The sequence below is a fragment of the Pipistrellus kuhlii genome, unplaced genomic scaffold (genome assembly GCF_014108245.1).
Source record: "Pipistrellus kuhlii isolate mPipKuh1 unplaced genomic scaffold, mPipKuh1.p scaffold_m20_p_3, whole genome shotgun sequence".
NCBI classification, from domain to species: Eukaryota; Metazoa; Chordata; class Mammalia; order Chiroptera; family Vespertilionidae; genus Pipistrellus; species Pipistrellus kuhlii.
Genome location: NW_023425529.1, coordinates 94,031,566 through 94,059,217, shown reverse-complemented (window position 1 = coordinate 94,059,217; position 27,652 = coordinate 94,031,566).

The following is a 27,652-nucleotide window of genomic DNA, read 5'->3' as shown; positions in this document are numbered from 1 at the left end:
ATAAGTGAGTCAGAGAAATCTAATTGTCACATGATCGTACTCATTTATGGAATATAATGAACAACATAAAGTGATGAGCAAAAACAGATCCAGAGACCGAGAAACATTGATCAGACTGTCAAACCTCAAAGGGAAGGAAGGGGAGGGTGGAGGTAAGGGCGAGAGATCAACCAAAGGACTAGTATGTGTGCATAAAAGCCTAACCAATAGATAAGATACCAGGTTGGTGAGGGCATGAGTTGGGAATAGAGAGGCAATAGGGACATAAGGACACATATATAATACATTAATCAATAAAGAAAAATTAAATTAAATTAAAAATAGAAAGAACTACTTGCAAGATTAAGTTGTTCTGAACACTGATGCATATTTCAATGAATATCTCTCATAGTGGAAAATTCATCATTGCTTATGTCAGGTTTATAGAACTCAAGCAGTGGGAGGTTGTTATACCTAGCTTACAGATCATTATCACTTTGCAACTGAATGCCCTCATATCAGCACATGAGCTGGTTCCACATAGAATAGTGTAGCGAAGATATTCAATTTCATTTATTTACTTTTTATATCCTTTAATTTTTTTATTAAATGCCTCAGTTCTGCATGTTCACCACCATATTCAAGTGTCTTAGAAGTTTTTGTCCTTCCAGAGTGGGAAAATGCACTGTGTTATTCCTTTTGAGTTGCACTTTCCACAGCCTAATTTAGCTTCAAATAATTTTACATTTAAAAGAAGGGAGCTGAGAAACTGTTCGGCATCCTGCACTTGATGAGGTACTTGGTAATGTCCACCATGAACACTAGATCACACAGCTACTGGCTATCACTGAGTTCTCTGATAGCTTTCCCCTACAACTTCAAGAACTGCTTGACTTCATCCTCATAAAACCTCATGGGCGACTTAGCCACCACACTTAATAGTGATAAACAAGATCATCATACTCAGAGTCAAGATCATTCAGTAACTCCTTAAACTAGTGGCTGCTGAACCCTCTGCTTTTGACAAAATTTATACATGACACTACTGTTGACATCACATTGTTGAGCTGCAATGATTTGGTGTATGGTGCAATGGCATATAATTATATCACTTGGATCAACTCTGAGACAATTCAGTTCTTTCTTAACAAATGCAATTATCCTTTTTGCAAGTCAATCAGGACTGGAGCTCCATCTGTAGTAAGGCCACTTAACTTTTCAAAGTTAGCTGAAATTTTCCCACTGATAAAACAAGTCTCTCAAACAAGTCCTCACCTGGGATAGTGCTTTGCCTGGCTTCCAGTGACAGCAGTTCCTCTTGCGTGTCAAACTCTGCAGTAATCCCACGAACTTTTAAAAATGGCCAGTTGGGCAGTATTTATTATGTCTATTGTCTCGTCACAAGCCAGAGAGAAAAACTGGAAATCTGCAGAATCCTTCAGAGTTTTTTGTTTTTGTTTTTTATTGATTTTTTACAGTGTGGAAGAGAGAGGGATAGAGAGTTAGAAACATCGATGAGAGAGAATCATCGATCAGCTGCCTCTTGCACACATCGCCCCTCCCCCCCCCCCCAACTGGGAATGTGCCCGCAACCAAGGTACATGCCCTTGACCGGAATCGAACCTGCGACCTTTCAGTCAGCAGGCTGATGCTCTGTACAATGAGCCAAACAGGTTTCAGCTCCTTCAGAGTTTTTTAGTATCTTGTGCTAAGGTTGCTATCTGCTAATCTTCCTTTCACAGTGACCCAGATCCATTCTGAGATGGTTCTCTGAGACAAACTAAAGCTCTGAAAATAATTTTACTTAGGTAAAAATAATTTTACCTAACAGCTGCACAGCAGCCACCATGCACTCTTTTACAAACTCTCCCTCTACATGAGGCCTCAGCCTCTTTGCAATTAGCTCAAAACTCAGCTTTAAACTGTATAACATGTTTAAATAATGTTGTGTCTGTCACAACGAGGCCTAGTAAAAGTGGCATATCATGATTTCAAACTTCACTGAAGAGCACTGATTTTATTCAGACACAATTGGCCTTCCAATTCATTGAGTTTAGCCTGTTTGAGCTAATGATGCTCCAGGTTGGCTTTTTTTCATTAATGCTAATGCATTGCCACAAACTAGGCACACAGGTTTGCCTTTGACTTCAACAACAACAACAAAAATAATTTGTCCATTTCTCTTGGAAACATCAACACTCTGCATAAACTTTTATTTTCTTCGTAGTCACCATAACTATCCAGTGTGTGTGTTGCCATCAAGGTAATCAGTTTGCTTTGACTGCTGTTCTAATCCTGCATCTTGTATTTAGAACATATCCAATTTTTGTATCATTGATTCTTGACGTCTTTACTGTGTCCTATAATTTTCTTAATCTTTATCTCAGATTCCGTTTTTGTGAGGAGTGTTTATTGGTGAGTTAAGGGACAGCTGTACTCCAGGAGATGGTGGGGGACTGCTGGATGGGGCTCCCTGACCAGGCAGTCCCCACTGCTGCTGAGTTCCCTCCCAGAGCGACTGGCTTGGATGTGGAGACTGCACCATCTTGAAGGGGAAGGTGGATGTTATGGGGAGCCTGAAAATGTACAACTGTGGCACCCACCAAGCAGCTGCAAACCCCAGAACACTGGTCCCCAACTGGCACAAACACACAGATTCAGAGGAGCTCTTCAGTCCACCACAGAAAGGTCATATTTTGCCTGGGATAAGGTGAGGTCTCTGGTCCTGGCAGGAAAGAGAAATGTGTGCACTGCAGGAGCTGGAGTCTCGGGGAAGTCTGTGCCTAGAAAAATCCGTGGCTGTTGGGGCTGGCATGATCCGTGAATGTGGAAGGGGGTCCTCTGAGCTGCTAACAGAAAGGAACTCTAAAAAGCAACCCATTTCAATCTGACACAAAAGGACAGCCTAAATTTTTTTTAAATTGTATAAGTGTGCCGGCTGCTTAGACCCAAGGGGGAAAAAAAGGCTGCACAGACTTGTGCACAGCCCTGGAGTTTGCACACTTACCCTGGCTCTTTTTCCACTTTAAATCCTAGCTTCTGATTACTAAGCCCAATACATAGGATCACCCAATTGGGGACACTCTTAAGAGACTGCAGAGGAAAGTTGTTTTTCTGGAGATCAGAGTGGGGAATAACCATTAGAGAACCAGCTCTGGAGCAACCCACTCCCACAAACCGATATTGAGTGCAACAGGGAAAGCAGGATCTAAGTACTGGCTAGAGAGAACCTATAGACCTGGAGGTCAATCCAGAAACAGTGCCACCCACAGGTTGAGTCACAAATTGACTCTTGTGTAAACACAAATAAAAAAATACAAGAAATTAAGACACACTACCTGCTTAAAAATCAGGAATGGCTTACAACACTGAGGAGCAGTGGAACACAGGAAACTTCAATACTGTCCTAACTAAGAAACAGGCATGCCAAACAGAACAGTAGAGGAAGTGAATGACCTTCACTACTGCACATTTTTATTTTATTTTTTTCATCTTTTGCTTAAGGAACTATTTTTTTTTCTTTTTTCCTCACATGATTTTACCTTTTAAATTATTACATTTTTATTTTCAATCAGTATTATTACTACTATTATTTTACATTTTTTAAAGTATCATTTTATTTTCTCTTTATTTTACTTTGGGATTAGTGTTCTATAATCTATTTTCATCTTTCCATTAGCATCATTTTACTCTATCTCAACTTTACCTTTATGCTATCACATTCTTTCTAACTTTTCCCCTTTTGTTGTCCTGTTTCTCTTACCCTATTCCTGGTTTAGATTTCCATATTCTTTCTATTTATCCTGTGTTAAAATTTCACCCTACTTATATATCTTATTTCCAATTCCCTGCTCCAAGTTCATACACACCTCTTTCTGCTCTGTCTTCACTATCCAAAAAATTGTTTTTCTTTCTATCTTTTTGTTGTTCTTTACTTGATTGTTGATTATATAAATTTTTTATGCTTGTTTGTGAAATTGTTTTGCTTATTCTTTTTTGTTTGTTTTGTTTTTGTTTGTTTTATGCTTCTGTTTTTCCTCACCTCGCTTGAAATTAGTTGTTTTCTGTAGTGTGTATTCATCTCCAGATACTTGTTGCTGGCATTTGTTGGGATTAGTGATTGTTCTATTGGAGTTTTATCCATGTATATATAGTTTTTTCCTTCTTCTTTCTTATTCTCTTTCTTTTCTCTCTTACTTTTTTTTTCTTTTCTCAATTTCATTTTTCACTCCTTTCTTTTTCCCCCCTCTTCTTCTTTCTCTTCTTCTTTCTCTCCTATCCTCTAATTTGCTTTTCTCTAGTAGTCACCTTTATTTGGGGTTATTAATATAGTGAATACATTTTTCTTCAGTGCCTTATGCATTTTACTTGGTTGTGTTTTATTTTGTGCCTTTAAATCAACACAGGAGAAAGAAAACTACATAACCAGACACCCAGAGAAGAGTGACCATGGGGAGACAAAGAAACAGCCCACATATGAAAAAAAATTTAGAGATAGGAAGGACTTTTCCTGACCAGGAGAATATGATATAAATAAGAAAACAAAGTAAATTCAAATATATTCATAAAAATAAAATTGTTTTCTGTCCTATGGCCCTGACAGTGTGCACAGAAACACATAAATATCCTCTACACTTTTGGGAACAAGCTGTATGGCAGACAAGAAGCCTGTAATTATTCCTATTTCTTACCCTGTGTCCAAAAGTGCAAATCAATGGAATAAAATTTAATGAGGTAATTTTAACAGCAGATCACTAGGTCTTTCCATAATATTAAGTTGACTATTTAGCAGGCATATATCTGTAATTCTATTTGATTAAATGACTCTCAGTATATAGAATTTTAATAGATAACAACATTTATAATTTCATCTCAATCACTTTGGTGTTCATGGTATAGTTTCACAGATTTTCACCTGATTTAATAAGTTTTTGTGAGAGAATAAATCTATAGAATTAAGAAATAGAACAATGGCCATAAATGCTTTCCCCACCAAAACTGAACTCTTTGAAGCACTTGATTAATTATTCTCAAATAAAATTAAAAGCACTCAGCTCTTTTAAAGGCAGAATTACTTTTTCTCCTACATTTGTCTATTTATATTGTCAACAACCAAAAACTTTCTATTGTTCATGTCAGCAGCAGCCTGAAATTCCCAAAAGCAAAGGGCATTGCTCATCCATATTACAAAATTGCATGACTCATACCAGTATTATCATATTTGGCCTGAAAGGGGGATTTAACTCTTCAAGCACTTTTAGAACCTTCAGAGTGTGATCTACATGCCTCTGACTCAACTATAATCATACCAAGACCTAAAATACAGCTTTTCAACTTACATTCCAATAACAAAAGCTAAAAATGAAATGTCTACCAGAATACGGCACCATTCAATGAGTTGAGTGGTATTTAAAAATTTAAATGTTACTAGGCAAAAAAACCTCTAGTGATTTTAATATTATATTACCATATCTCATGACAATCCGAAGGACATGAACATCTGTTCAACACAAAGGGCTTGGAATCCTTCGTCAGGCCATTCCAGAAATGGACAAAATTAAAAACAACCTAAGAGTCTTTCTACATACCCCAACCAGCCCTTTAAACAAATATTAAAATAAAGATTCTATAAAAATGTTTTTGACATTCCCATATCCTACCTAATAAAAGAGTATATGCAAATTAACCAACACTTCACTACACTCAGCAGCCATGCCCACCAGCCAATCAGAGCGAGTATGCAAATTAACCCCAACCAAGATGGCTGCCATCACAGAGAGCAGGTGGGAGGCTTGAGTTTCCCCAACAATGGAGGAACCCACGCTTTCCACACACCCTGGTGGGCCCAGACCTCCACTCAAAGATATAAAGTTTCAATTATAGAAGAAAAATCCCAAGAATAATGGTGGCAGCCACGGAGCTGGAGAGAGCAGGCTAGGGTTGCCCCTGGTGATGGAGGAAGCCAAGCTTTCCACCTGCCCTGGCCAGCCTAGGCCTTCACTCCAGGCCACAATGTTTCAATTATAGAAGATACATAAATTCTTCAACTACAGTTTCATCCTTCAATTTCCCAGGAATTCACTGAGTTGATCAATAGATCACCTCTGACATTATGATATCAGGAAAACCAGTTAGCCTCCCTGAAACAGCAAGTTATATTTATTTTAAAATCTGTTCTCTCAATACTACATTGAACTCTATCGCAATACTCTGAGGAGGAAGTGAAATGGCTGCCACCATGGAGCAAGCAGAAGGTTTGGCTTTGCTCCAGGCTACAAAGTTTCAGTTGCAGAAGATAAATATATCACAAAAGCAGGGCCTCCACTTGGGTTGCTGGGGATGTGACCAGCCTGCAAACCACCACAGGCCCCTCACCCAGGCTGCCCCATGCCCCAAAGGAACCCCCACCCTGATCCAGGACACCCTTCAGGGCAAACCAGCTGGCCCTCACCCATGCACCAGGCCTCTATCCTATCTAATAAAAGAGTAATATGAAGATGGACCATCACTCCAACACACAAGATGGCTGCCCCCATGTCGACACAAGATGGCCACCACAAGATGGCCAGCATGGGAGGGCAGTTGGGAGGGACCAGGCCTACAAGGAAGGGCAGTTGGAGGCAATCAAGCCAGCAGGGGAGGGCAGTTAGGGGTGACTAGGTCAGCAGAGGATGGAAGTTGGGTGCAAACAGGCTGGCAGGGGAGCAGATAGACATCAGTCAGGCTGGCAGGGCAGTGGTTAGGGGGTGATCAGGCTGGCAGGCAGAAGTGGTTAGGGGCCATCAGGAAGGCAGGCAGGTGAGAAGTTGGGAGCCAGCAGTTCTGGATTGTGAGAGGGATCCCAGATTGGAGAGGGTGCAGTCTGGGCTGAGGACCTCCCACACCTCCCACCCCTTGCACGAATTTTATCTATATATATATAGCCTAAGCATCCTGCTGAGTGGCTGGTAGCTATGACGTGTACCGACCACCAGGGGGAAGGTGCTTATTGCAGGAGTAGAAATTAGAAGCATGGAAACATGGAACAGATTGAGGAATCTCAGAGGGAAGAGGGGATACGGAGGGTGGGAAGGGATTAACCAAAGACCTTATATATGCATATTAGAGACTTGGTGCATAGATACATGTACTGATGAAGTACCTCGGCCTGGCCTGTGGGTATAGGGCTAAAACCAGCTCTCCAACATCTCCTGAGGGGTCCCGGATTGCAAGAGGGTGCAGGCCAGGCCGAGGGTCCCCACTGGTGCACCAGGCCTCTAATTTAAATATAAATTCATTGATGTGATTTATTACTATGAAACAGATAAAAAAGAAAGTAATATTTTTCAAGGGTGGAATACAAAAGTGAATAAAACAAAAGAGCTGTCCAGGAAATAAAAAAAGGTTTTGTTTTTTTATATATCCATAAGAGAAGAGAACATGTTTATTTTATCAGAGAAATAAACAGACCTAAATGCAATAGACAATTGATGTCCAAGAATGGTAGGGAAGCTAACTGCCTCCAAAACCAGGAAGGCCATGTTCCACAGGTCTCAGGTGAGCAGAAGAATATTTTTCTTCCACCTCTGTTTTCTTACTACCCTAAAACAACACATGCACGCATACTTATACTCTTCTTCCCTGACACATATAGCATGCATAAGTGCCCACAAACCACATGGAAACAGCTTACATGAAGAACAAGGTCATCCTCCACATTGTGCCTCAATTCACTCAACTGGGAAGTCAGAATGAATAATACCATCTGATTTTCATGGTGATGACTAGAAATGAAATTGGAGTCATTGTCTGGCAAAGAAAGAGTAACACAGGCTATTTCCTTTTACCCCAGCTTTTCTCCCTCTGGGGCATCAGGGCTGCATAGCAGAAGGACCTTCATCCCTGTAGTTACAGAGCTCACATATCCAGTTCACCTGCAGGGAAACAAGCCCATGACAGAAGAGGGTGTGCAGATTGGGAGTCCAGCCTCAGAGGGATTTCTCAGAACTTTGGACTTAGCCCAAGGTGAGAACTGTGCTCATTAGAGCAGAATTTATTTGACACTGTCCTGAACGAACAAAATTTTTTTTTTACAGAGCCAGAATGTGCTGCACTACACACATGTCCTTGGGGAAGAAGCAAAGTATGTGTCATTCTGTGATGTGAATTCATCACAACACACTCATTTATCCATTTCAATGTACACCAAGAACTAAGTTGGAAGTACCTAATTTGACTTATTATCTAAGGCTAAACATTTATTTTATGAGTTGTATGCTTAAAAAATGATCTACCCTGAGAAGTTGCAAAACACTTATATAAGACAGAATGAGTAAACACAAACACATACACTACACAGAGAGAGAGAGAGACACACACACACAAACACATACACTACACACACACACACACATACACACACACAAACATAACACACACAATCAACAGTATGCACATTTACAATTGACAGAAAATATTTGATATCTATCATTGTTATGAGAGTCATAATTTATTTCCCACCATTAACTAAAGGTTAGAAAGCCCCATGGAAAAATGTCAAAGTCAGTCTCTTCATGATAAATTCTACACAAGTTCTGAGCCTAAGAAGATGAAACTCCACATAAAACTGACTGGGCGGCTGCTTAGGTTTAGGTGCCTGCCCTCCAACCCCCAGCAGAGCTTAAAAGTTAGAAAGTTAGACATTGTACTAAGTGCTAAATAAAACACAGCTCTAAATAATCATTTATTGTAGATACCTCTTTTCCCACAAATACAGGGAATGGACTTGTTTCAATCACTATATCTCTGAAAAATATTCTAATCAAACCTCATTCTAGTAAACTTTTTAACTTTAGAGAGTTATAAAGTGGACTTATCCAACTGCAGCTAAATGGGACTCGCCATGCACATTACTTAACAGTGTAAAACTGCTTTTCAATGGGAGTTCTCTTTTAATGGCTCCCCATTGTTGTCTTCAAGATGAAGTCCTCCCAGACAGCCAGATGGTCTTCCACAGTCAGCCATAAGCTACATCTACAGCCCTGTCTTCCATTCCCCCATCATATATTTTTGCTTCTTTCTTTTTAACTGCAACATGTATTCACACATACCTTTCTTCTGGCTAACATCCCTTTATCCACACCTCTATGAGTCAAAACAATATTTTTCTTCCAGAGCCATCTTCTTCCCTTCTTCCCTGTAATATTTTAAGGAGTCATGGGACTGAATAGGGACATACCTTAGGCAAGAGTCACCTGGCTTAGGAAGCAAAAAGAGCATCTCTTTCTCACAAGGAGGGTGTTGAACCAACAATGAAAGATTAGTCCATGGGAAAAATATACAAACCACAGAATCTAGAGTTCACAAAGAGCAAGACCCTAAGCTCCCTGTTCATATCTGTCCCTGGTGTGATGGGTAAGTGACATGATATCCATATCCTTAAGTGCAGATAACTGACACACCAAATTTATTTACTGAATACTGATAAAGTTTCTATTTTTAACTAGGAAATATGATATGCATATAAGCACAGCCCTCCCTCTGAAGAACTCCAAGTCTAGTGAAAACATAAACAAGTAAGCATAATTATGTGATAATAATCTTATGCTACCACAGATATGTAAAGAAAAGCTATTGTGACATAGTCGAGATGGAGTTGAAGGGGGGTGGAAGATATACAAAATTATGTGAACTAGATTTTGTAAGTCTGAACAGAACTGTGTCTATTGGACTTAAGTGGAAATTTTGTTTTGTAATATTTTAAAGAGTCATAACAGAAAAATTGGTAACTAATCAGAATAGAGAAGGTATATATTTAAACTAGAGGCCCAGTGCATGAAATTCGTGCATGTGGCTGGGGGTGTGTGTGTCTCTCAACCCGGCCTGCACCCTCTCCAATATGAGACTCCTCAGGGAATGTTCAGACATTCCTCTTACAATCCTGGACCGCTGTCTCCTAACCACTTGCCTGCCTGGAGGCCTGATTGCCCCTAACTGCTTCTGTCTGCCAGCCTGATCATCCCCTAACTGCTCCCATGCTGGCCTGATCACCCATAACTGCCCTCCCTGCCATGACCCACCTCCTCAGCCGGGACCCACCTCCTCCATGCCTCACAGAGCCATGGGACCCACAAACTCACCACACAGGGTGGCTGTTGGGCCCTGCCACCATTGTGCATGCAGTCATCTTGTGGTGGTTATTTTGTGACAACATTGCATGAAGGTATTGTGTGAGGATGTGACACCTCCTAGGCTTTTATTAGATAGGATGCTATTTGAGAGATAAAAGCTAAAATTTGGGGTTTGAAGAAGTAGGGAAAGAATCAAAAATCACTCCAAAGTTTCTAAGCTCAAGTTATTGGGTGCTTGGTAGTATCCTCAGGGAGATCAGGAGTTCAGGAGGTGTATCTAAGTCATGGAGGCCACCTGGCCACATGTGGAGTTGCTTGGTGGAGAGCAGGACAGAGGAGACACCAGAGACTCAGAATTGGAAGTAATCAGGAAATATATGGAGGTCAAAAATGGAAAAGCATAACCACCACCACCAAAGTGTGTAGCATGTGAGTACCATAAGGCCCAGGTTGGAATAGTGAGGACTGCCAACATTTGAGGAGGATTCTGAGATATAGGAAAACTCAAATTTATTATTTTCAACCTGAATTTCATACGACAACTAGCATGGAACCTTGAAGATAATTGAAATTATTTAAAAGCAATGAAACTTTATTTTTTATTTTTTTTTATAAACCTTTATTGTTCATATTATTACAAAAGTTCACTTTCCCCCCCTCCACCAGGTTCCTACCCCACCCTCTGCCCTTTCCCCACCCCCCCTTGTCCTCATCCATAGGTGCACAGTTTATGTTCATTCTCTTCCTGCACCCCCCACTCCTCTTTTCCCTGAGAATCATCAGTCCACTCCCCTTCCATACCTCTGATTCTATTATATTCAACAGTTAATATTGTTCATCAGGTTTTTTAATTCCCTTGGGTTGTTTGTTTGTTTGTTTGTTTTGTTTTGTTTTTTGTTTTTTGTTTTTTATTGGCTTCTAAAGGGAAATTTAAGGTCAAAAGGAGCCCAGATCCTATTAATCAAAATCGAGGTAAGCTCCTTAATTTTTTGTACAAGATTTAGCATATCAAGACCGGGTAAGTCAAGGTCCTATTTGTTCCTCATTCTATGGACATGGATTAAGAAATCACTACTGATAAGAGGATTCTGCCAGTGCCATCGGTCTCAGCTGATAAGAATTAAAAGAAAGTCCATGTGCCTTCTCAGGTGTCTCTCTACATCTCACCCTTTTTTACTAATTAAAATAAAATTTAAACATCAATAATAGGGGTCTAAAATTAAAAACAATTGCAAACAATGCCAATGCAAAAACTAAACCACATACATGTTATTTTAAAAACGTGAATGTCAAGAGCAAAACTCTGGCTATTAAATAATAACAACAATGCCAATGCAAAACAACAAAATGAGAAATCAGAATTATGGACATACTATTATTTTTAGCTACTGAATGAGTCTCTTTTGTTGCTGATGTGGATTTACTCAGAGTCCTTGGATTTGCTGCACAAGACTTTGCAGAAGACTGGAAGTTAACAGATGCTAGCATGAGCAGGAACATGATTAAAGAAGTAGCTTCCATTTCAGACTTTAATTTCTTCAGATGACTCCATGTTGGCACCTCAGTCCCTTGCATAGCCTTCAGTTTTCTTCTCCCACTTTGCTGTCATCTGGGCAACTCTCCGTCCTTTTGGGTGAAGTGACACAGGAGCTTCTCTGAGTCCATTGTGATGACAGACCTAACACTCTGGTACCCAAATTGGCTGCATTGCTCCTTCTTTCTTTTCATTTTGAACCAGGGTTCGACCCCACAACACTATGGGCCTGGTTGCTCTGAGCCTGGCTGCTGCTGCTCTGGGCCTGGCTGCTGCTCCTCCGGGCCTGGATGCTTCAGGTCTGGCTGCTGCTGCTCTGGGCTTGGCTGCTGCTGCTCCGGGCCAGGCTGCTGTTCTGGGCCTGGCTAAAAGCAATGAAACTTTATTAAGTGCCTACTGTGGGCAAAGTATAATGACTGATGAGATTTGTTTAAATTTTTAAAATTTGTTTAAAACACCCTCTGCAAAAAGCCTCTTAAACAAAAAAGAACACATAAATGTACAGAAAATGCAACATCATAAGATTAGTCAGTACACTGGGGTAAGGAGGGAGATAAGGCTGGGAAAATCCCACATGTGGCAACACAGTCTTGATTGTGAGCTGAACTTGGACTGGTCTTCTAACCAAACTAGAATGTGAATGAGTGTTTCTGTGTGGAGTGGAGTGTGAGGGGAAGGACTCTTCAAAGCAGCAATTTGGTTGCTGTTAAAGAATTCTACACAGATGATGGGGAGACAGGAGATAGGGAAGTTGTATGGACATCTCAGGTTAGTGTGGCTCACAGTAGCCATAACCCCAGCCTTCACTCAGTCCCTCCACTATGGGTTATAGGAGAGCTTTCTTGACTCTAGAACACCCCACAGAGCCCCCTGTGATATTTATCATAAATGCCACCTCTGCCCAATTCCTAAGGAACTGGGCAGAGCTGACATTTATGCTAAATATCAGAGATTCTGGGAGCAGAAACATAAGCCAAAAGAGGAGAGGGAAGCTTCATGAAAATCTTGATGATTGTTTAATAACAAAGCTTGTGTGTGTGTGTGAAAAAGCTTCCCTATAGACTTTGGCTCCATTGTGGTTATGAGCAGAGTCTTTGGGTGAGAGTCTGGATACCAGATGTAGTGGACTGCCCAGAGGCCACTCCAGCTAATAGATATGCAACATTGTCTTCAGCCAGTCCTGGGTGTCTCCTCCTGGTGCCCAGAGTACACATTAGAGGTGGTAGCTCACAATCCATGGCTATCTTAGAAAATTTGAGAACACAACCTTTTGGGAGACTAGCTCCTGCTTTCAACTTTTTTAAACCTAGTTATTCTATCTTTATTGCTATTGATTGGTGCTTTGATTTGTTGCCTGATATATGCTAAGCTTACCCTTGTTTAAAGTTTTATATAAAAGATAATTGTATTTAAATACATATGTTATGATGTATATAGCCTTCTGCTGCCCAGCTCCATCTGAGACAAGCAAGGGGGAGTCTCCAGCAAGGGAACTAGTATTGCCTAGTATAGCACTACATACAGGGACAAGAATATGACCTCTGCTCCACTGCTCCATGAATATAACAATTATGTAAACTCTTTTGTGCAGGCTTAGAATGTGCTGTGTGCCTTTTGGGGGGGAAGGGTTGGAAAAGCAGCCTTTTCATAAGAGATAGAAATACTGTAATTATATCATTTCAGGCAATTTGAATGTAACATAGTGTTACTGTGTCCTCTTTGTAGTCTGCAACTACTGTCTTAAAGAAAGTCTTAGACTAGTATCTTTCTCAATATCTCTGGTTAGAGCTTCTTGTTTAAGAACAAAGAGAAGGTTAAACCTCTCATTAGAAACAAAGTTATAATTCAATGCCCCTGCATTTCCTCCAATGTGTTTGGCCTAGTGAAACATCAGGAGCAAACTGTCATCCCAGGATTCCATAAAACCATCATTTTGGAAAAACAAAACAAAACAAAAATTTGGCCTCAGGAAATTGTGAGTCACCCCTGTGATCCCTCCAGCTGTGCTTTGCACTGGGGATAATAAATCACATATAAATAATAATCATCAAAATTAAATGTGTGTATGTCAGGTAATTCTTTGTCATTGTCCCTCACAAATAATAGTAATTTGGTTAAGTAAATTGTATTGATGTCAAATGTTCCTGGTAGGCAGCTTTCAATTAGCAGGTAATGCATTCCATCTCCAGTGACACAACCTTTTTCTCCACATTTCCTCCCTGGTCATATTATAAAGAGTTTCTCTTTTGTTAGTTTCCCAAAGCCTTCTACTTTTTGGTTTTCTGGTCCAGTTTCCTTGTATAGCAAATACCCCATCTGGCTGTGCCTATGAACAGTCCCAGTGAGAGCTGTCACTACCCAGGAAGGATGATGTTGCGATGCAGTGTGTCCTCCTCATTTCCAAGCCAGCAGCCTAGCTGATCAAAGAGCCCTATCTCTGCTCCCTTTTAAGGAACTCACAGTGCTTGTCCAGGTGGGGCTTAGAATCTCTCACTCACAGTTATGTGGTCCCACCTTTGTCCAGCCCCAGCCAACAACCAGACATAGAACTGAGTGTAGAATGGAGGACCATCTCGGGAGAGCTTTCATGACTCTAGATAGAACATCCCACAAAGCTCCCTTTAGTTTGCACAGCAGCCCACATCTACTAGACTTTTCCACCCAGACTGGAAAGTTCACTCAAAACAGAGCTGAGCTGATCTGTTTACCATACTCCAGTTATGCTGTTTTGACAGAAACAACATCCCCTTTGGTTCCCAGTTCCCACAGAGGCCTTCACGGCACACATCTTCCTTTACCTTCCTAAGATAATGAAATACTGCAGGTGAAGAGATGCTGTCACTCTGGTGTTTTTTCCCTGAGCCACACAGCAGTTTTGGATAAGGAACCAAACCAAAGGCTTCGGGGTCCTAAGTACAGAATTTGGTCCCCAACAGTGTAGGTACTTGCGAATAACCTAAGTCATTGGGACACTGCTCCTGTAGGGCTGGACAAGACATAGAAACAAGTTCTAGACTAAGTCATCTGACCAGCTGTACAGAGGAAAAGTCCTGTTCTACAGAGACTCTTGGTCCCCAGCCCAGCTCTCCTGGTCACCTCTGACTCTGATACAAAATGACTTCTGGGTACTTAGATTCCACATGAGAACTGTCCCTTAGAAATATAATGTGAGTTGCAAACGCAAGCCACAGACATAATTTTAAATTTTCTGATAGCCACATTTTAAAAAGTAAAAAGAAATAAATGATATTAATTCTAGTAATATATTTTATTTCACCTAATATATTCAAAGGAATATCACTATAAAGTATAATTTAAAATATTATGAATGAGATACTTTGCATTCTTTTTTTTCATACCAAATCCTTGAAATCCAATGTGTATTTCACATTTTGTAACACATCTCAGTTTGGACCAGCCACATTTTTGTGCTCAGTAACCACAGGTGGCAAGTGCCTGTGAATTTTATGTGGGGGCCCTGGCATCATCTTCCCTTTCAGGAGCCCAAGCAGCTTCACAGGAAGATCCTCCATTGTGGGCCCCAGAAGTATGCCCTGAGCACACTGCCCCTGAGGTATTCTTGGTTTCTAACTTCCTTTCAAGCCCTAAGATGACATAAGAATGGTGGCCATTCTGAAATTGCTCACAGCCTGAATTTTTTGTGGCCTCAGCTGTTCAAAACCTGAACTATGGCTCTCTAGGCACATCCATAACAGTCCAATTAGACTAATCACAGCAGATGTGTTCTAAGCCAAATCAGAGCACCTTTGTACCTGAGTAATATTGAGGTAGCAAAGACACCTGGAGTATTGCTGTTGCTTCCAATGATTGTAACTTTTACAGTAGAAAAATATTTTTCATTTCTAAGTTGACACTATGAAATATAATGGACTGGCACAGGATGGAGGCAACCTATTATGTCACCATTTAACTATTAAACTAATTCTGTATTGATCTAGTGAAACTACCACTTACCTAGTCATTATTGTAGTTTCTGCTGCAAAAGGAAGCAAGGTGACTTGAAATGAGTTACTCACAGTCTATTTCAGACATATCCTCTGAATACAAAACTTTAAATCCATTCTGTTGACAGGGAAGGCCCACAGTACTAGCCACTTACAGGTTCTGAGACAGAGCAGTGTGGTCAGGGAGTGGCCTAACACAGCCCTGTTGTGGTCAGTGGGTGCTAGCAGGGCTTCTTCTTCTGAGAAAGTGGACCTCAGGAAAAAGGGCACAGGAAAGGGGAAACCAAGAGCCATCTTGAAGGATGACAGCTTGAAATTCAAGAAAAAAAAAGCAGGAAAGGAGAGAAAGATAAAAACAAGTTTAAACACTACAGGAAACTATAGTCATGAGAAAGATTTGCAGTGGGCACTCAGTTTTCATGGTCTGGCCAGGTGGGCACATGTGCTAGAATCATGTGTGAAGGAAAGATCTGGGAGGGGTTAGAGCCTCACAGAGAGACCTTGTTTTTGTGGGCTTTGAAGCTGCAGCAGATGGCCCCACTGCCAGGGAGTGACTGGATCATTCTAAGCTCATCCATCCTTTCCCTAAATAGCTGGCAGTGTTGCAGCTAGAATTAGATTGTTAGAATAGTCTGTGCTATTTCCTTCCAGTTCATGAGCTCCTGGTCTCACTTAGAGAGAGCAGCTGTGAGGCTCCATCAGAACAAAGAGCCCGAGAGAAGGCTAGTCCTGGACAGATGAGTCTCTCTAAGTCACTCAGCTTTGTGGGACACCAGCAGCCAGAATGGCCATGTGCAGGGGCTTCTGGGTCTGTAAAAATACACACATTCTTCAGTGACAGTGGTCACCTCAGTGAGTAGAATGAAGCAGAGAAAGCTCCAATGCTTGCTTTGTGATTTATAGATATCTTTCTTATCTTCAAGTCAGCTCTGGCACTGTCTCTGCATCAGCTTAGCAAGTGAAGAGCATAACTTTGAGGTGAGACCACTGGCTCTGCCCCCTATGAGCTGTGTATCCTGAGGAGGTTATACAATGACCTAACGAAAGTATATTTGTGAAGATTAAATCAGTTCCCCATGTCACACTGCTGCACAGAAAAAGCCCTTGAGAAACGGGATCCATTTCTGTTTCATTCTTAGTCCTATGACTACCACCTGCACCTCTACCACATGCCAGGTATTATCCAGGAACAGGGGGTCCATGGAGTAGCAGAGTCCAGAACTCACCCTGGAAAAGTTTCTGTCTTGTGAGGACATGGGAGCCCATAGTGAGCCTTTGACATGGAATTAACAGGATTGGCTCAGGGCACAAAGAAATGACTGACTCTCAGGGTAGCAGGCCTGACACTGAAGCTAAGCTGGGAGGGTAGGGCTCAGGCAGAACAGCAGCTGGGCAGGAAGGAGGGCCAAGGAATCCCTCTGCCTTTCTGCCCCAGGTCCTGAGAGTCTGCCTCCACCAGGGCTGCCTGCAGTAAACTCTTTCCTCCGGATCTGCCCTCCACAAACCACTGTGGCAGAGACAGTCTCCTGACCTCTCACTGCAGGCCCTGACAGAAGTGCCCAGATAGTTTAAACTTTTTATGTGTTTGTTGTTTTTTAAATAGAAAAGACAGGAAAATACATGGATCTTTTAAATAGAAAATTTAAGGAATACACAGTTGCAAAGGGCAGAGTGTAGGTGAGAGAGCTCTGACCATAGTTTTGCTCGGGCCTCAGAACTGAGGTACCTGAACACAGGTTACTTCAAACCACACTGGGAGCAGAGGAGTTGCAGATGGTTGTCAGGATTTTGTCCTTTCAAATAGCACATGTTCCTCTTGTTCAGAAACCCTGAACTGTGAGGGACTTCACGCTCTCATGTTATCTAGTCCTGAGACAGAGTAATTACTCCATAGACAGTGGGAAGTGTCCTAGCTGTCCAGAACCTGCAGTGTCCTGTGAACACAGGACATTTTAGGTTGGGTCTGAACACTACTGACAAGCAGAGGCCTCAAGACAACAAATTGGTCACTGTGGGGAAATTAAAGGAATGTTAAATACCTGCTAGGCTGGGTGTCTCTCAGAGAATTGAATGAGAAAGGCAAAGCACCAGGAGGGGGCACATTTAAAATGACAAGAAAAACACTTCAATCCAAAGGTATGTTTTCCTTTGCGCATTCCCCCCGCCCCCTTTCAAAGACACATATCTCAGGAATGTAGCTAGTTATCAGAACAGAGAATATAAAATGTAAGATAATGTGGACCCTCCTAAACTGGGAACAGCCAGCTGATGCTCTGGCTCACAGATCTACTTAACCACACGCCTCTTTTCTTTTTCCTTCATTAACTATCTCAAAGTTCCAGACTTTGTGGGATTTTGGAACCCGACTTTGTGGAAGCTATAAAAGGAGATCAAAGGAAACCTTCCTGCTAGTCCCTGCCCTTCCACATCAGAGCTCCTCTCCACCAGTTACTGCAGGATGCCACTCACCTCTCACACCTGCTCCTGACCAGTCCTGGGTCAACAAGGAGGAGGTGTGGAGAATGTCATGATATTAGGGAATATGGAGGCCTGGGTATAGACAACACAGGATGCAGAAGGGGTAAAGTCAAAATACTACTCTTACCAAAGCTTAAGGAAGAACTCCATGGCCCTTCACATAATCTCTTCCCCAGAAGTTTTCATGGGGAGCAGAACTTCATGGATTAGGTGTCTGGATTTCTATCGGTAACGTGTGTGTGTGTGTGTGTGTGTGTGTGTGTGTGTGTGTGTGTGTTGTGTGTGTGTGTGTGTGTGTGTGTGTGTATGAGCACATGCATTTGTGATAGGGGTATGCCTGTGCAGGGAGTAAATTGGACAGTGGGCATGCTAACCAAGAAAACTTGGAAAAGTCACCCCAGGAAATCTGTCTTCTTTTTGAAAATAAAATTGCTGCATAAGAAGACTTTCTAAGATCCCTTCAGTTTGCTAGGTTTTATTAGAAACAGTGCATGCTAGACACAGAAAATATGGAGGGCACTAAAAAGAGGGTGTCTGTTCAAGTCCTTTGACCTGTGCATACCACTCACCAAGGCTGTAAGTATGAGATAGCATAGTTACTTATAGGATCTTAAGAAGCACCTAAACTAACATTATGTGTCCTTCATAGAACAAAGTGAATGGAGGAGTTGGAGACAATGCAATATGAGAAATTTCAACCTTCATCTCTCTCTCTTTTCAATGAAAACAGAACCACACTGAAAAGTTAAGAAGCAAATATTTTGTGCCCCCAGACTCATTTTTTATCACTTATGCAACCCTCCCCAATCAACTCCACCACAGTCTACAAGACCTACCCCCACATCCACTACCACCTTCCTCAACCCACTCCCACCTGCCCTACCTCAATCCAACTTCCCCATCCCTTACCTGTCCCTAACTCTACCTCTTCACCACATACAAAATGGGATCCCAGAGAGCTCACCTTTTATGTGGATCCAAATTTTATTTCCAGGAAATGACAAGAAAGGAAGTTCTACCTGAGGTAAGATTGACCAAGTGACTCTCCAAATGGGCACTGTCATAGAATCGGTGAACCACACTTTGAGCATATTTTTACATGGCTAGGGGCCATATGTATGTTCTCTTTGGAGAAGTGTCTATTCAGGTACCCATTTTAAATTGAATAATTTGATATTGAGTTGTATGAGTTATTTATAGATTTTGGCTATTAACCATTTATCAGATATATTAGAAAAATACTATGTTCTGCCATTCAGTGGGTTGTCTTTTCATTTCATTTATCGTTTTCTTGTTGTGCAATATATATGTATTTAATTTGATAAAGTTCCATTTTTTAATTTTTATTTTGTTTCCCTGTAGGAATTTTATGGTTTCAAGTATAACATTTAAGTCTTTAATCTATTTTGTTTATATTCTTGTCTATGTTGTAAAAAGGTGATCTAGTTTCAATTTTTTTTGCATTTATGTATCTAATTTTCCTATCACCATTTTTTAATAGACTGTCTTTACCCTGTTATATGTTCTTTCCTCCTTTGTCAAATGTTTATTGACCATATAGGTCTGGTTTTCTTTCTAGAATCTCTATTCTATGCAATTGATGTATATTGCATAGAATAAAGATTCTGTTTTGATGCCAGCACCATGCTATTTGTTTTGATTATTATAGCCTCTTAGTACAGTTTTAGTAGCGTGATATCTCCAACTTTGTTCTTCTTTCTCAAAATTCCTGTGACTACTTGGAGTTGTTTGTGGTTCCATATAAATGTTTAAAATATTTGTTCTAATTTTGAGAAATATGCCATTGATATTTTTATAAGAATTGCATTGTAGATTGCTTTGGGTAGTATGGACATTTTAATGATGTTATTTCTTCCTATCCATAAGCACAGTATATGCTTCCATTTTATTCATATCTCCTTCAATTTCTTCCTTTGATGTCTTATATATACTTTTCCAAATACAAATATTTTATTTTATGGGTTAAATTTATTCCTAGGTATTTTTTGAGGCAATTGTAAATGGATTGTATTTATTTATTTATTTATTTATTTATCTATTCCTTTTTCTCTTTAGGAAAGTCCATTATTGGCATATAAAAATGCAACAGATTTCTGAATATTTATTTTGTATATGGATACTTCACTGAATTTATTTATCAGTTCTACTATTTGTGTGTGTGTGTGTGTGTGTGTGTATGTGTGTAATCTTTAGGATTTTCTTTACACACTGTCATGTATTCTGAAAATAATGACAGTTCTACTTCGTTCTTTCCAATTTGTATGCTTTTCACTTCTTCTTCTTGTATAGTTGCAAAGCTTAGAACTTCCAGTATTCTGTTGAATAAGAATGGTAAAAGTGAACATCCCTATCTTGTGATAGTTAGAGAAGCACTTTCAGTTTTCTATCACTGAGTATGATTTCAGCTGTAAGTATGTTATATATGGACTTTGTTATGTTGAAATAGTTCCCCCTATTTCCATTTTGCTCAGAGTTTTGTCATAAATGGGTGCTTGGGTTTTCAAATGTTTTACTGCATTTATTGATAGGACCATAAGATTTTTATCCTTCAATTTGTTTATGTGGTGTATTGTGTTTATTAATTTATGGATATTATATCAAGCTTGTATCCCAGGAGTAAATGCTGGGAATAAATTATGATGTATGATTTTTTTTAAATGTGTTGCTAAATTTTGCTTGCTAGCATTTTGTTGAGTCTTTTTGCATCAGCCTATTATTTTTTTTCTTATCAGCCTTTTTTAGGAAATTCTTGAAAAATCTTATAACTGTAGTTTTGAACTTAATGTCCATTCTTTTCTTTTCTTCCATCTCCTTCCTTTGTGTCCTGCCTCTCCTCTGCATTTTAGTTGTTTCCCTGATTTGATGGAATAGTTTTGTGTGCTAGGTGTTCTGGTAGAGCCCAGTAGCACAGTCTTCCCAGTTACCTGAGGTGGACAGTCTTGGTGTAGCCCTTTGCGGGCTGTGTGTGCAGTCTTGTTGTTAATCCTTGCTTGATGTTGGTATCACTGGGAAGCATTGATCTCCCAGCCTGTGAGGATCAGCAGTGTCTCAGCTAGGAGGGCTTCTGTACTCTGCTTGGATGGGGCAGAGTCTCAGGGTGGCGCAGACAAGCTTTGGTGAGTCCCATAAGATTGGTTACAGGCGTGCATACCTCTTTGGTATAGGCATAGACAAGCTTTGGATTCGTCCCTCCTTAGTAGAGTCCTATTCGCGGTGAATGAGAAAGCCAGTCTCAGGGAGGGCTTTCGTGCTTTGCTTGGATGGGGCAGAATCTCGGGTGGTGCAGACAAGCTTTGGTTTCTCATCAGCCCTTCTCTGTGACCAGTAGTAATGACTGCTGGCTTCACACACTTCCGAGAGATCTCTGCCCACTGCCTGACAGTCTGGCCTCTCCCTAACTGAGGCTGTGTATCAGAGCAATAGGGTGGTTCTGTTTTCCTCTCGAACAAGAAAGCCAGCCACAAATTAGCTGTCCGTCCTCTCTGCGTGCCTGGAGTAAGACAATAGCGAACTCAGCCCACCCTCTCTGTGAGCCACAAGTAAGCCAGCAGCAAACTCGGGCAGCTGCCTTTTCTTGCGCACAGATCTCTGCACCTTTACAGTTCTCAAGGCTCAGTGTGTCTTCTCTCTCCTTCCTGGATGGTAAGTGCTTCAAGGTGATATTTCCCCTGTTTCCCAGCTATAAATTCAAAATTGTTCTGGTAGGCTGCATTTAGGTGTCTACCCTATGCTGCCATCTTGGTTTCTCCTCAGTACAGTTCTTTTAAAAAATGTGTTTTTATTGATTTCAGAGAGGAAGGAAGAGGGACAGAGAGCTAGACACATCAGTAATGGGAGAGAATCATTGATTGGCTACCTCCTGCACACCCCCTACTGGGGATTGAGGCTGAAACCCAGGCATGTGCCCTGACCAGGAATCAAACTGTGACCTCCTGGTTCATAAGTCAATGCTCAACCACTGAGCCATCTCGGCTGGGCAAGAAACCAGTTCTTGAATTTTAATATTTTATATTGGTTTTTTTTTTAGATTATATTTTGTTATTTCTGCTTTAATCTTTATTATTTCCTTCCTTTTACTCAATTTAGGATATTTTTGTTTTTCTTTTTTAGTTCTTTTAGGTATAAGGTTATTTATTTAAGAATTTTCTGATTGCTTGATATAGGCTTGTATTGCTATGAATTTTCCTTTTCAGTTCTCTTTTTGCTGCATCCCACAGATTTTTAGTTGTTTTGTTTTCATTTGCAATTGTCTCAAGGTAGCTTTTGATTTTTTCCTTGATCTCCTTGTTAACTCATTTATTGTTTAGTAACATGTTATTTAGTCTCCATGTGTTGGTAGGTTTTTAAGTTTTTTATTGTAATTTGTTTCTAATTTTATAACATTGTCTACAATAATAAAAGAGAAAATGTTAATTGACCATACCTTTGCTACACCCACAGCCAAAAATATGGAGGGTGAATTTGCATATGCAGGAGGGCTGGGCTGTGTCTGATGCTGCTGTAGGGTCCAGTCTACCATGGAGGACCAGGCAGGACAGGCAGGCAAGGCCACCATCAGTAACCAGGCAGGTGGGGGTGGGGGTGGGGGACAGCGCCTGATGCCACCCGTGGGGTTCAGGTAGTCATGGGGTGAAGGCATGGAGGGCAGTGCCTGTCACCACCTGCAGGGTCCAGGCCACCATCACAGACAACGCAGTCCTGGCAGGCAGCGCCTAATGCAACCCACTGGGTCCAGCCTGCCATTGGTAATGGTGCAGGCTGGGTAGACAGTGCCTGTAGTGACTTGTGGGGTCCAGGCTGCATCTGGGATCTGGCAGGCCTGTGGGGGCAGTGCCTGATGCTGCCCTCAGGGTCCAGGCCATCATCGGGGACCAGGCAGGCATAGTGGGCAGTGCCCGATGCCACCTGCGAGATCCAGGCAGCCATCAGGGTCGGGCAGGCCTGGGGAGCAGTGCCTGTTGCAGTCAGTGGGGGTCTAGGCAGCCATCTGGGTCTGGGCTGACCAGGCGGGCTGAGCTTGATGCTGCCCGCTGGGTCGAGGTTGCCATTGAGGACCCAGGTAAGCAGGGGTGGCCAGGGTCTCTGCGATCACTGTTTGACCCAGGCCACCTGTGGACACAAATGGAGCAGGCCGGGGTTTAACATTTTAATTAAAATGGAATGCCTGTGCCTCAGCCCACCATGTCCAGTCCCTGGCAAGGAGAGGGCAGTGGGCAGTTAGCACACACCAGGGCTTGGAAGGGACTGGGAGCAACCTACTACCAGGAAGAGGTGCTGAACCGTGATGACGCAGAGGGCTGGCTGATAGAGGCGCGAAAAGGTGCAGACGAGGAGGCTCTTGCTGGCTCTGAGCTTAAAAAGCACCACCAACAGCCTGATGGACTAAATCGCCATTCTGAAGAAGGTGCATGAAGAGGCGATCTCTCAGCTGCAGGTGCAGATCCAATACGCTCAGATCTCCATGGAGATGGACATGTTTTCCAAGTCTGACCTCTCTGCAGTGCTCAAGGACATTGGAACCCAGTAGGAGAAACTGGCTGCGAAGGACATGCAGAATTCAGAAGAATGGTAGAAGAGCTGCTCACCATGCTGACCAAGAGCACTGCAAAGAACACCTATGGGGTGCATGCCACCAAGGAGAAGGTGTCTGAATGACGCCGTCTGCTCAAGGCCAAGACCCTGGAGATCAAAGCATGCCAGAGCATGAACTAAGCTCTGGAAAAGCAGCTACAAGAGCTGGAGGATAAGCAGAAATCCCATGTTAGTGCTATGCAGGACACAATCAACAAGTTAGAAAATGAGTTGAGAACTACAGAGAGTGAAATGGCATGATATTTAAAAGAATACCAGGACCTTCTCATTGTGGCTTTGTACATTGACATTGCAGCTTGGTAGATGAGAAGACCCAGCTCAGTTTCACTAGCGTGGGAAGCATAGCCAATGGCTACCCCCATAGTTCCCAAATCTCTGGTTGATTTGCCTTAAGGTGGTTTACAGACTGGCTCCTACTTGATGTCCGCTCAGCTCCTTCCCTTCTTAATACATCAGTCACGTCCAGGAGGAGCAAATCGAGGTGGAGGAGACCATTAGGAAGCTAAGGGTGAGCCTCTGTCTGAAGGAGAAGCTGAAGAAGAGAAGGAGAAGGAAGTGGCTGACAAAGAGAAAGGAGAGGAAGATGAAGAAGGTGCCAAGGAAGAATTTGAGGATGCAAAGAAGGAAGAAGAAGGAGGTGAAGGTGAAGAAGAAAATGCCTGAGAAGCTGAGGATGAGAAGAAAGATGAAGGTGCTGGAGAGTATTGGAGACCGGATGTAAGCTGACATGGTTCTTGTACCCAGAGGAGCCGGTATGGCTGGTCCCCTACCCACACAGTTTCCCCATACTTGTTTGGATTGCGGTTATCAGTAGAATGAGAGCTACCTTTCATGGCTTACCAAGAAATCTGTAACTATTTACTGAGATTTGCTGTACTGAGAACCTGCCTGATTTGCTATACCGAGAATTTGTCCTTCTGCTTTGTCTCTCCCTTAGAGATTAAGAGGAACAAAGAATACATTCCTCTTGACAGACCTCCTATTCAGTGTTTTATGTATAAAAGGCATTATGCAGTTAATAAACTTTAATAATAAACTTGCTGCAGTCTCTTGATGACCTGTAGTCCTCCCGATCCCGCTTTCCTGTCTTTCTTTCTTTTCTCATTTCCCACCTCCCTACCTCAGCCTGGTTCTACCATCGGGCTGGCCCTGACAGGGGAGGAGCAAGGAACCAAGAAAAGATTGAGCTCCCCTTTTCTTAATTATTTCCTGAAACCAGGTCAACTCTTAACCAACCAAGCGGTTGAGTTCCTGATACTATATGAATTAAGAAATCAATATATATTCTGAGGTGTCTCAGGTTGGGCATTAAGTGTTATGCTATGACTTTTCTTCTTATGCAGAGTATCTGTTTGCTTGCAGTCTGGCTTCCTGGCTTGCTGCCAGCCTGTGCATGGTACATAAGAGTTCAGGCTCTATGACAATGTGAATAATTCAGATGTTTACAATAAAAAAACACATGAATTGAATACATGAATTCACTAATATTAATGTTAAACTTCATGGAAAAAATAGTCCTTTGAATCTTTAGTGATTAGAAATTAAAGACCTCAAATCATGTGCAATAAACAGTAAATAAAATTACACTGAGTGACAAAAAAAAAATACATTAATGGCCAGGAAACGTTTGGAGAGCTTGGGAACCATTCCCAAATCAGGAAGGGAAGTCACAGGGTGTATATTATTGCTATGAATACAGTTTTTTCTATTACTTACAACATATACAATGTAATGTATTAGAAGCCTTCCTATCGCATGGATTATGTACTCTCATAGAGTAATACTCTTACATATGTTATAGTTATGTCAGTATGTCATATCTTATCTATATTAATAAAAGGGTAATATGCTAATTAGACCATGAGAACTTCCGGAAGTCCTTCTGGACAAAGCCATGGTGGCGGGGCTGAGGCAGAGGCAGTTAAGGGTTATCAGGCCAGGAGAGAAAGGAAGAGGGGATGATCAGTCCAGGAGGTAAGGGCAGTTGGGGGTGATCAGGCTGGCAGTGCAGGGGGGCGGGGGGGAGGAAAGCAGGCAGTTGGGGACAAATAGGCCAGCAGAGGGGACCAGTTGGGGCTGAGCAGGTTGGTAGAGGGGTGCAGTTGGGGGCAATCAGGCCAGTAGGCAGAGTGGTTAGGGGTGATCAAGCAGGCAGGCAGATGAGTGGTTTAGGAACCAGCAGTCCTAGAATGCGAACAGGTTGTCCAACTGTTAGTTTAGGCCTGATCCCATTCCAAGATGGTGGCAGATTAAGTTTAAGCTACACTGACTTTCTCTCAGGACCAAATTGGAATTACAACTAAAATGTAGAGAAACATCCTAAATAATCCACTGAAGACTAGCTAGAGAGAAGCCTTATAACCAAGGTATTAAAAAGAAGGCTACATTGAGATTGGTAGGAAGTGTGCATGCATGAGATAGCAGGCCAGGCCCCCACAGGCAACAGATGAAGTTGTAGAGGGATATCTCAGCTACAGAGGATACCCCCTGAAATGTCTGGGACCTAAATCCCAAACCAGGCTCCCCAGAACCAGGGAAGGTACCTATAAAACATTTGGCTGTGAAAAATAGCAGGGTTTCTGTCCACCATGAAGAGACAGCTAGAAATACAGGTTCCCGCTTTAAGGGTCAATGAAATAAATTTCATTTGTAACCACTCACCTTGGGATCCAGCAGAGATAGGGAAGAGTAGACTAGAGTTGTCTGAGGAGAGGCTGGGGTTGGTGGCTCTTGAAAGAGAGATGAGAGGACAGTCACCTGAATCTCTGTGCTGAGTTATTCCCTCATACTGCAGAAGCCATTCTTCTCAGGCAGAACTTTCCATCCATATAGCACTAGCCAGTGGGTGGGAAAACAATATCTCCACCAGTGGAGCTTAGGCCCTTCTGAGACTACAGCCCTCATGAGGCTCATTAAATGACTGAGACCAACAGACAGCCTACATGCTGAAGAGGATTCCTGGGTGCTTTGAGTCTTTGACCTATTCTTGGGCCTGGAGCTACTAAAAGCTAATATCATTGCATAGGTTGATTCTTTCCACATGCAACCAGACCCAGCAGAGGGAGCCACAAGCTATGGATCACTAATAACTCCAAAGAAGATACTCAAGGCCAGTCACAAACATGTCTGATATTGACCTGCACCAGATTCCTTCCAAAAAGGCCCAGAACAAATAGACCCAGTGGTGAAGTTCAGACAACAACAAAGCAGAATCCAATAAACTTCACAAGCAACATATACACAGGGAGATATTGGCAGGTACCAAAACCTGCTGAGGTGTATTCCTTTTCATGTGATCAGCACCTGCATGCTTGTTAGAGGTTGAGCCTCACTGTTAGCCAGCCTGAGGGTCAAGCCCATGCATGAATGGACAATAGCAATTAAGTCTCAATTACGATGGTGGGCCAATATAGTGCACACAAGGGACATTCTTAGAGCACCCAATTTGGGTGATCAGGGAGACTGTGTCACTGGATCCTACAGGTCGCCTACTAAATAAGGCCACCCTATCAATATTTGGAGTCATAGCAGATATACCTAATACATAGAAACAAACACAATAGGCAGCCAAAATGAGGAAACAAAGAGACGGGAGCTAAATGAAGGAACAAGAGAATTCTCCAGAAAAAGAATTAAAGAAAGTGGAAAAAAGTAATTAATCAGATATAGAATTCAGAATAATGATAACAAGGATGCTCAAGAGCATAGAAAAGGACATGGAAACCATAAAAAAAGGGCCAGTCAGAAATGAACAATGACATATCTGTGGTAAAGAAGACACTGGACGAAATTAAGTGCAGGCTGGATGAAGCAGAGGATCAAAAAAGCAATTCAGAAGACAAGGTCAAAAAACAACCAATCAGAGCAGCACAAAGAAAAGACTTTAAAAATGTGAGGATAGATTAAGGGACCTTTGGAACAACATGAAGCATAGCTACATCTGCATGATAGAGGTACCAGAAAGAAAAGAGAGG